Here is a 9,318-nt window from a genome sequence, read left to right as displayed (position 1 = left end):
CACCGGCACGACTGCCCAAAGGTATGTGTTTTTTACATTTGTAAGAAGTCAACACGCTTTTCGCTCTATAATCTTTGAAACGTACCTTCTCTCCTAACAACCCGTCGTTCAGCTCGCCGGTTCGTCGCTCGGGCTGCGGAGTTCGTTTTGCCGGCTGCATAGCGCTCCACCGGGTGACCCTCGCCAGCTCACTCTCCCAGTCTCGGGTAGCTGGGTGGGCACCGCGAGGGGGCCCGGGGCCCCTGCAGCGCGGAGACCGCGGGCGGGAGGCCGAACACCGCCCTCAGGAAGCCGCGCCGAGCGAGTCCGAAGGGGCGTCCGCACGCCGCACGCCACGCGCCGCACGCCCGCCTGCTCTAGACGAGCCAGCTGATTGGTCCACATCCCTGCCAATGACTGGGCGATGCCTGGGCACGTGATGCCCAGCTGGCCAATGAGAATGAGAAGAGGGCGGCCTAGGAGATGCTGGGAAACTTGCTAAATTACAGGAATCCCTGACCCTGACCCTGACCCTGACTGTTCTCTGTGTTGCAACATGACGCCCCAGCCACGTGGTGACCACCAAGAGAGCCAAGCAGACCAAAGAGACGGAGAGACGTGGATCCTAGGCGTCCATCACGGAGCCCCTGAATCAACCACCCCCGGGGCTGCCCTGCCCTGGACATCAACCTGTTGTTACAGGGGTTGTGAATTTCCTGGTTGTTCTGGTCATTCTGATCTGGGTTTGCTGTTACTTTCAGCTGCTACTTTCAACTACCTCCCAGTAAATCCGTGGTGACTCACTCCATTCTTCAGCAAATTCTTTTGCTTAAATCAGCCGGAATTGATTTTGGTTAAGATAACAGAAGAGAGCCGGAACTCGCACCTGTCTGCCAATGAGCAAAGGTGCCGAGGGATGAGGGTGGGTGTTTGGAGCTGGAGGAGACAGGGGAGGTAGGGCAGAGGCTGGAGCTCCAAGTTACCCAACCCTCTTGGGCGAGACACTGAGGGTCACAGTGCGAGGACATGGCAGGGATTGGATTCTGGAGGGGCTTGAATGTCAAGCAGAAGAATGCCAACTTACTCTTAAAGTCACAAGATTTCGACCAAAAGAGTCACTGAAATTTACATTTTAGGGAGTTTGCCTGGACGAGTTGTGCAGGGCCCGGGAGAGGGGCCCTGGCATCCGCTAAGCTCCTCCCTGTGGGCCAGTCAGCTCCCCACACCATCTCAGCTAAGCCACACAGCTCCCCTAGGAGGGAGAGGTTATTTTTTTCCAGACAAGAGGCCTGGGGCCCCCAGCTGGTCAGGGGCACAGCAGGAATGCAGACACACCAAACCCAGGCTTTTTTCAACCTAAATCCTGCTGCCTCTGCATGCGTCAGCAGAGAGCCGGCACCCCAGGGCTAACCCTGCCAAAGTCATCATCCGCTCCAGGAAGGGAGAAGCCTCCACTGACCAGCGAAATATTTCTGTAATTCTTAGAACCCGGTGACCAGTTCACTAGATTTAAGGCTGGCTCACCTTGCAGCTGCCGAGGCAAATAGTGACATCCCATCTTTTTATGCCACATTAATCTAAACAAAGCCTTTGCCAGATGTCCACCCTTGTCTGCATAGTAGATGGAAAGCTGAGGGGTTTCTGAGTGCTGCGGGAGCAATGAGCAAGAAAAGGCGAACTTTGTCCTGGTTTCAGTGGATCACGGGGCAGATCTTAAGACTGGCCCTGAGGCAGAGGCAGAAGCCAGCGACTGCACTGCTCCACTGCTCCGCAGGCAGCTACACTGGGGGGAGCCCCCCAGGAAAACTCCAGCTGAGCTTGCTGCAAGCCTCCCCTCCAGCCTGAGCAGCTTGCACAGGGCGTGAGCCTCACAAGGCTTTTGTAGACACCCAGGGACAAAGGTGAAGAAACAATTATTTCTGCCACCTACGAGGGCCAGGCACTCTAGGGGTAGATATTGTTCGATTCTCTCGGTCACTCCTCAGGTAAGTGCTGCCCTCACCATCTCCCTTATGTAGGTAGGAAACTGAGGCCCCGGGATGCTGGGGGACTCGCTCAAGCTCCCACAGCTGTCAGGGTCTGAATTCGAACCCAGGGCTGGCTGATTTTAAGTCCAAGTTCACTCTGTTGTTCTTCACCATGTGAACACAGAGTATGGGAAGAAGCTGAAGTGACCAAGGAGGCTTCACGGAGGAGGAGGCATTTTTGCTGAGCACTGAAGAGCTATTAGGAGCCAGGGGGTTTAGAGTGGGGAAAGGCCTTTCCCAGAAAGAGCGGGAAAAGGAACTAAGGCACAGAGGTAAACAGCCAGGAGGGCAAAGCCGCAGGTCGAAATGGAGTCCCTTCAAGCCCCCAATAAATCTCCCCCACTCGTCTCAAAGGAAGAGCTGGTAGGCACTGCCTCTTTGGAACAAAACTCTTAGGCCAAGATTTAAAAATTTTCCTTCCTCTGGAAAAAACATCTCCAGTTTCAAGCCTGCATTTTTGGCAACCTCGTTCCCCAAGTCTCTCAGCATTCAGGAGAAATGATGCACCAGGAAGAGAGCACAGGGCGTCCAGTAGGACCCACAGGGCAGGGAAAGGAAGGAAGAGGGAGAAAGGCCTGGGCAGGGTTCTTCTCTGGAGGGGTGCCACCAACAGAGGGAAAGAAAGAAGCTCCCCAGTGCCTGCTAAACACGCAAGCATCCTGGGCTGCACGCGCCCCCTGGTGGTGCTAAAACTAGATGACATTTGAAATCCCACTCTGCCTTTCAAGAAGCCAACAAGGAAAAAGCACCTGCTAGGTGCATGGCGCCAAGATGTGTCCTAAGGCAAAGGACTTCAACCTCTGTGACTCATTTCTCCGTCAGGAGAATGAATTTGCTTCCAGTCGGAAAGGTACTTAGCTCAGAGAGACTGACAGCAATCAATAAAACTGCGGGAAGAGGAAACATTATGCAATTAAAGACATCCCTGATGGAAGGAGGTCTATGCCAACAGACCCAGCTGCTGGCAAGGGCAGTAACAGGCAGTCGGGTGGCCCGAAAGAGTCGATTCAGTTCTACAAAGATTCTTGGCACCCACTCTTCATTGACACTTGGGACCACATGACCCTCAGGCACAGGCCTGGAGAAGCTCACAGTTCAGTGGAAGAGACGACATGTAAATAGCACGTGCGGAGGATACTTCTCTGCCCTGCTGACTCTGGCTTGGGGCAATGGCCTGTTAGAGGGTGTGACGTGAGCAGAGGCCTTAAATGCACCTGCGTTATGAGGCATGGCCTCCTGCGCTCTGGCGATCCACTTTGAGCCTGGACCCCAGAATGAGAACGTGTGCAGGAGACTTGGAACCAATCTTCCTGATCCATGGCCTTAGCCAGACTTGCTGCAGCAAAGAGTGAATCAGTACTTCCTGTAATAAGCCACCTAATTTGGGGGTGATCTGTTACATAGCATTATTGCAGCAATCTCTGACTGATACATAATGACAACATGGTACAATAACTGCTTGGTTGGAGGTATACCCACATGAGCTCAGAGGAAGCCCTGAGCAGTCAGAGAAGGCTTCTGGGAGGAGGTGGCATGTGGACTGAGCTTGAAAAGATAAGTATGAGAAGAAGGTTGGAAGATGTTCCGGACAGAGGAACCACAGACAAGGAACGAAGGCAGGGAAGAACATGAGGTTGGTGGGCAAGCTTCACTACAAGATGCTGAACGTTTCCAGAGCACGTGGGCTGAGATAATCACAGTCACAGCCCCAGCCTGGACATGGCAGAGCAGGAATCCCACACCAGCCGTGGCAGCTGTCAAACCTGACAGTAATCCTTCCTGGCGAGTGATCTGGCCACCCCTGTTCCACCCCGGGAGATGTTCCATTGTCAATTGACCTCCACAGGCCGTGCCCCAGGGGAGAGGATCTGCTGGCCCATGAACCTCCATGGCCACCTCTGAGCTGGGCATTGTTGAGACAGCGGTTCATTCCTGGGGCTACACCCAGTCAGGTCCTCGTTTTGGGTTTTGTCACTGATGGTGCCCCACTTCTGGGCACCCAAATCTGCTCCAGCCAGGACTTCATTCGCTGATGTAATGCCAACCTCATTCTTCACAGACACCCATAGGCACTCAGGATGCCCGTGGGGGGAGGGGGAGCTCATGCACGCTCACACGGGCACACTCCTTCACACTCCCTCTTCCCCACACGCTCCCGTGCCTGCCACAGCCCACCCCACTCTGCCAGGACGTCCCGGCTCTGGCCCAGGGGCCCTGCCGTGGCCACACCAAACAGTGCTTCCTCTCCTTCTCACACGGGGCGGGGCAGCCCCCTTCTCCCGCGGACCCCCTTCCCCACAGCTCTTCCCCCTGTGCAGGCCCGTGGTCCTGGCCATGACACCACCGGACTCTGCATGCTGCCCCAAGAGTCCCTCCGAGGGCCAGTGGCTGCCAGCTCCCTCTGTCTCTTACTGAAGGTTCTGGCTGTGTTTGGGGCTCCCACTGCCCCCCCATCCCCCAGCCCCAGGGCCCTTCTCAGGCCAGCGTCGGAACCCCCCGCCCCTCCCCGTTCCTGGCCCAGGCTTCAGCCTCCTGCCCTCCCTGTTGGCGCCACAGCCTTGGGGGCCTAGTCCAGCGTGCGCCTGAAGGCAGGTCACTTAATCTCTGAGCCTCAGCATCCACATCTAAAGACAGGGACATGGGCCCTGCCTCCGTCCTGAGCTCAGCTTGGCCTGATCACGGCATGCAAGGGTACAGGGCGCTCTGATCTGCCTGTCATGGAAGTCAGGGCCCCTTTATTAACAGCCCCACTGGAGTCACGTGGACTGGTGGGGGAGTTCCCAAAAGTGAGGGGTGCCGGACAGACCAAAGAGGAGCAGATGTGTGGCTGTCTCCGGCGGGGATTGAGGGGCGGGTATGGGCAGGGGACGGGGTGTGGGCGGGGCTTTCCGCCTCTAAGGCGAGGCAGCCTGGCCAGCTCCTCCACTCTCTGAGAGAACGACCCCCACCCCAAACGAAAGCCCTTCCCTTAGCCCCAGGCTGCCTGCTGGCTGGACACCTCGGTTTTAACTTAATCTCCAGCGGGACTGGTTCCTGGCTCGGCTCTGGAAGGAGACGTGGACCAGATGGAGGGAGACGGGCCAGACGGAACCGGTTTGCAGAAAGGGCAGCAGAGGCCCCGAAGCAGGAGACACCCCGTAAAACCCCGCGCAGCCGCGTTACTGCCAGGTTCTCACTTCCCCCGAACACCCCCTCTCACCCTCAGACACTTCGAGGTGACGTCTGTGTCACCAGGTTCCAGCGGAGGACACGGCCCGGTGACCACAGCACTCAGCCAGACAAAGGTCTCTCTGGCTCTTCCTCCCCACGCTGCCTTCTTTTCTGACCCACATGCCCCGCAAACTTGAGGGGAGGCCTTGCCTCAGGGTCCAAGACCCCAACTCAGAGCCACGAGGACTGGGGACCCTGGGAGGGGCAGGGCGGAGGGGAGGGCCCAGAGAGGAGAAAGCTGACCGGTCCCCATGATGACACATTTGCCTGGAGGAGATTCCGGAGTCCTGGGCACAGCAGAGAACATTCGCCGATGAAACGGCAGGGGAACGGAGCTGGGGTCCTGGGGAATAACCGAGAGGTGCAATCCAGCAGAAACCCATTTCCCCGCGAGCACCCCAGTGCCATGCTGAGTCTCGCATGAGTGCCCGCGCTGGGTGCGCATCGTCAGGCATTCACCTAATGAGTCATGAGTGAGAGCTTGCCATCCTCCACCCAGCTCCAGGCACAACGCGGCAGGGACCCAGACACACAGACCCCCCGGGGCCTCACGGGCTGATGGCTCAGAGGGGACCAGCAGAGGGCGGGCGGGGAGCGTGCTGCCACTTCCGGCAACCTCCCATTGCCTGGGAAGGGCAGCTTGGGGGCCCGGCCTTGCCCGACTGCAGCCAGCACAGGGCAGGGCTGGGTAAATGAACAAATGGAAGATAAGTAAGCCGGACTGCTAGGCCTGAGTAAAATGACCCAAGGTAAGTGACCGAGAACACAGCCGCAGCCCGGCCCCTGCGTGCCATTCACTCGTTTTATTCTCGAAGCCGAATCTCTCTCTGGTGGGCCTCCCTCTCCTTGGCAGAGTTGCCCATTGCAGCAAATAAAAAGACAGGACGTCCAGTTAAACCTGAACTTCAGATAAATAAATAACAAGTAACTTCTAGTGTAAAGATGACCCGTATGTCATTTGGGATATACTTATGCTGAAAAGCGTTCGCTGTTTATCTGGAATTCGCATTTCGCTGGGTGTTCTGTGTTTTACCCTGTGCCCAAGCCAGGGCGAGAGATGCTGGGCTGGTGACCACAGGGTCAGATGAGGACCCGACACTGTGACTGTGGCCACTCCCAGGAAGAGAGGCTGGGGCTGGGGACAGGACCTCTCAGGGCACATCCTTTGTGCCTTTTGTACCATGGACGTGGGTGACTCATTTGTAAAGTAATTCTAAAGATAAGTCTAGGTCAACAGTAGGGGAAGTCCATGTTCACTGGTCTGCAACTGCTGTCGCCCGCCCCTCCCCTACCCCGTCTCTCCTTCATCAAAGCGACAACGCCACGCTGTCACGAGAGCTGCTGAGGTCATGTCCCCGTGAAGGAAAACACGTGTCCACTCTGCGACCCGCACGCCCACGTCCACAGCGGCGCTGCCCACAATCGGCAAACGGCGGGAACGAGCCAGGTGTCCCCCGACTACAGGTGAACCACGGGACAGCAGTGGGCTATCCACACAGCCATGGAGAGGGATGATGCAGTGGCGCTCGCGATGACGTGGGTGGCCCGAGAGAAGGCGCTGGGCGAGAGAAGCCGGACACGGAGGCCACACGGCGCAGGCCCCCGCTCCTGTGACTCGTCCAGAACAGGGAGCTCTCTGGAGACAGACGGGTCCGCGGTTTCCCAGGGCGCACAGGGGCGAAGGGACAGGCGACGACAGCCGGAGGGGACGGGTTTCTCTTTGACGTGATGCAAACATTCTTGACCGTGGTGACGGCTGCACAACCCTGTGGGCACCCTTAAATCCAGTTCATCGCCCGCGAACTGCGCAGGTTGCGTGGGATGAGAATTACTACTCAATAAAGCTGATACGTTGTTTTTAAGGTGCCGTGGCCCCTTTTTCACTCGGAGAAAAGGCAGAGGCCCCGAGCGGTCTGGCCTCCTCTCAGGCTCCGGCCCCCGCCCTTGTGCTTCCTGCTGCCTGTCCCCCACTGGAAGGGCGTCCCCGAGCTCAGCCCCTCCCCTTCTCGGTCTGCTCTAAGACCCCCGTAACCCACCCAGCACCCGCCCCCGCGGCTTCAGGCCCACAGGGCTGCAGCTTCTAGCAACCACGTCCAGCGCAGTCCTCTGCTGTCACTTCTCCCACAGGACTCTACGCAGCACAAGGGCGGGGCTTCACACAGACACCTCCCCAGCACCTGAGATGGTGCCAGGCACCTCGGTGGAGCTTAAAACATCTTTGGGAATGGAGAAGATTGGGGGTGGGTTTGCAGGAACGCTGAGGTTCTGAGCCCCCAAAAGAAGTGGAGAAATGACAGGAAATGTCTGAAGGCCCCCGAAATAAAATGGAGGGGTGCACAGGTGGCTGGCTCCCGGCTTCCGACAAGCATCCAGGCTTGGTGGGTGCTGGGCAAAATCAGAGGTCTGTTCACCCCATCGCCTGTCTCCTGCCCCATCCTCATTGGTCTTGGCAAATGGCACCCCCATGCCCAGGCTCCGCCTGGTTCCCCCTGGCTCCCCCAGCTGAGCCACTGCAACCCCAACACGGGGTTCCCAAATTATCCTCTGTCCATCCACTCCCCCCATCGCTGCTGCCACCTCCCCAATGCAGGCCACTGAGTGTCCATTCTCTGATAACTTCAGGCTTCTTAGGTAGAAGCCAAGGAAAGCCCCTGACAGCCAGCGGCCAGCCTGGCAAAGTCCCTGTGGGGGGCAGCCAGGGTGCTGACTCCCTGCTGGAAAATGGGGCGGAGGAAAGCGAAGGGAGACGTGACTCCTGCAAGATCCTGCGTGGGCCTATGCTGCCAGGTGTTCCTGTCCTGCGGTTGTAACTTAAACCCCACCCAGGTTAACCCCACCCAGGTTAAACCCCACCCAGGTTAAACCCACCCAGGTTGAACCCACCCCCCACCCAGGTTAACCCCACCCAGGTTAAACCCCACCAGGGAGCTGTGCCTGTCCCAGGCCACCGTTTGGAGCCCACGCACCAACCGCACGAACCACTGCCAGGCCTCGGGTGGTCCCCTCACTCCCTATGCCCCAGAACACGAGTTTACCAGCAGGAACATGGCCACCAGCTGTGGGGGCGCACAGAAAGGGAGCCCCAAGGGCCCTTCTGCTGGGAAGAAATAGTTGGCAGAAGCCTGTGTCTGCACACTGAAGGACCGAACTTAAAATAGTGAACAAAAACCATGAAAGGTTTTCACGGAGAAATCCCTTCGGATGACAAACCTGAGCGAGGTGCATGAAAAGGCAGCTACTTCTCCTTCCGTCCGTTTTCAGGGTGCTCGCCCACACCGCACAGAAGCCTGGAGGCCCCTGCTGCCCCCAGTTTCCACTTCTGTCCCATTCTCGTCCAGGCTCGGCCGTCCAAGCTCCCCCAGTCCTGTAGGCACACCGTGCCTTCCCTCCCGTCCCGCGGCCCTCCCCTCTTGCCCTCCTCCTGGGTCCTGCTGGGCTGCCCGTGGGGTTGGACCTGCCGGTCCAGTCTCTGTCTTCTTGACCCCGTGATGGCTGGAGCATGGGCCTGGGGACCAAACTGGGCCCAAGAACGTCTCCAAAGATTGGCTGCACGGCCCAGGCAGGGGGGCGGGGCAGACTCCTGCTCTGAGTCGGAGTTCCAAGGCCCACGGGCCTGAGTTTGGGGCACTCAGCTCCCCCGGCTGTACAGAAGGCCTAGAAACAAAGCCAAGGTCTGGGGGAGAGCAGACCCAGGGGTGGAGAGAGCAGCGGAAACCACGGCCCAGCCCAGGCCAGGCTGAGCCCGGAGACCATCCAGCACCTGGCCTTCCTAGCGACTGGAGTTGTAGATCCCCAGCTGGAGCCAGCGTGAGCTGGTTTCTGTCACCTGCGAGCACCGCCAAAAACGTCCGACACAAGCTTCGCGGGGACTTTCTAAGCAGAGTCCGGTGGATTGGGCAACTCGGGCCTGAGCACTGGCACCAGCTTCAGGCTCACTGCCCAGGTGGCCTCAGCCCAGGCCGGCATCCGCCCACCTAGAAAAGGAGCTGAGATGGAGGAGATACAGCTGGCCTCAGCGCCCGTGAGCGAGGGGGGGCAGCAACAGGTGTGGGAGCCTGGCAGAAGGCCAAGAGTGCTGCTCAGAGGAGCTGCTGGCAACCCC

General features: G+C 58.3%; 1 long non-coding RNA gene across 1 annotated transcript in view; it reads right to left on the bottom strand.

The window, feature by feature from the left end:
* Positions 1-3,878, bottom strand: part of LOC111730962 — a 10,455-nt gene extending 6,577 nt beyond the window's left edge. Inside the window, exon 1 of the long non-coding RNA XR_002776894.1 lies at positions 86-3,878. This is a non-coding gene — a long non-coding RNA (uncharacterized LOC111730962). The remainder of the gene's footprint in view (positions 1-85) is intronic.
* Positions 3,879-9,318: the final 5,440 nt, after the last annotated feature.

Source organism: Pteropus vampyrus, unplaced genomic scaffold (assembly GCF_000151845.1).
Source record: "Pteropus vampyrus isolate Shadow unplaced genomic scaffold, Pvam_2.0 Scaffold346, whole genome shotgun sequence".
Lineage (NCBI taxonomy): Eukaryota > Metazoa > Chordata > Mammalia > Chiroptera > Pteropodidae > Pteropus > Pteropus vampyrus.
The sequence above is the reverse complement of the archived record's forward strand: the minus strand, read 5'-3'. Positions and strand labels throughout refer to the sequence as shown.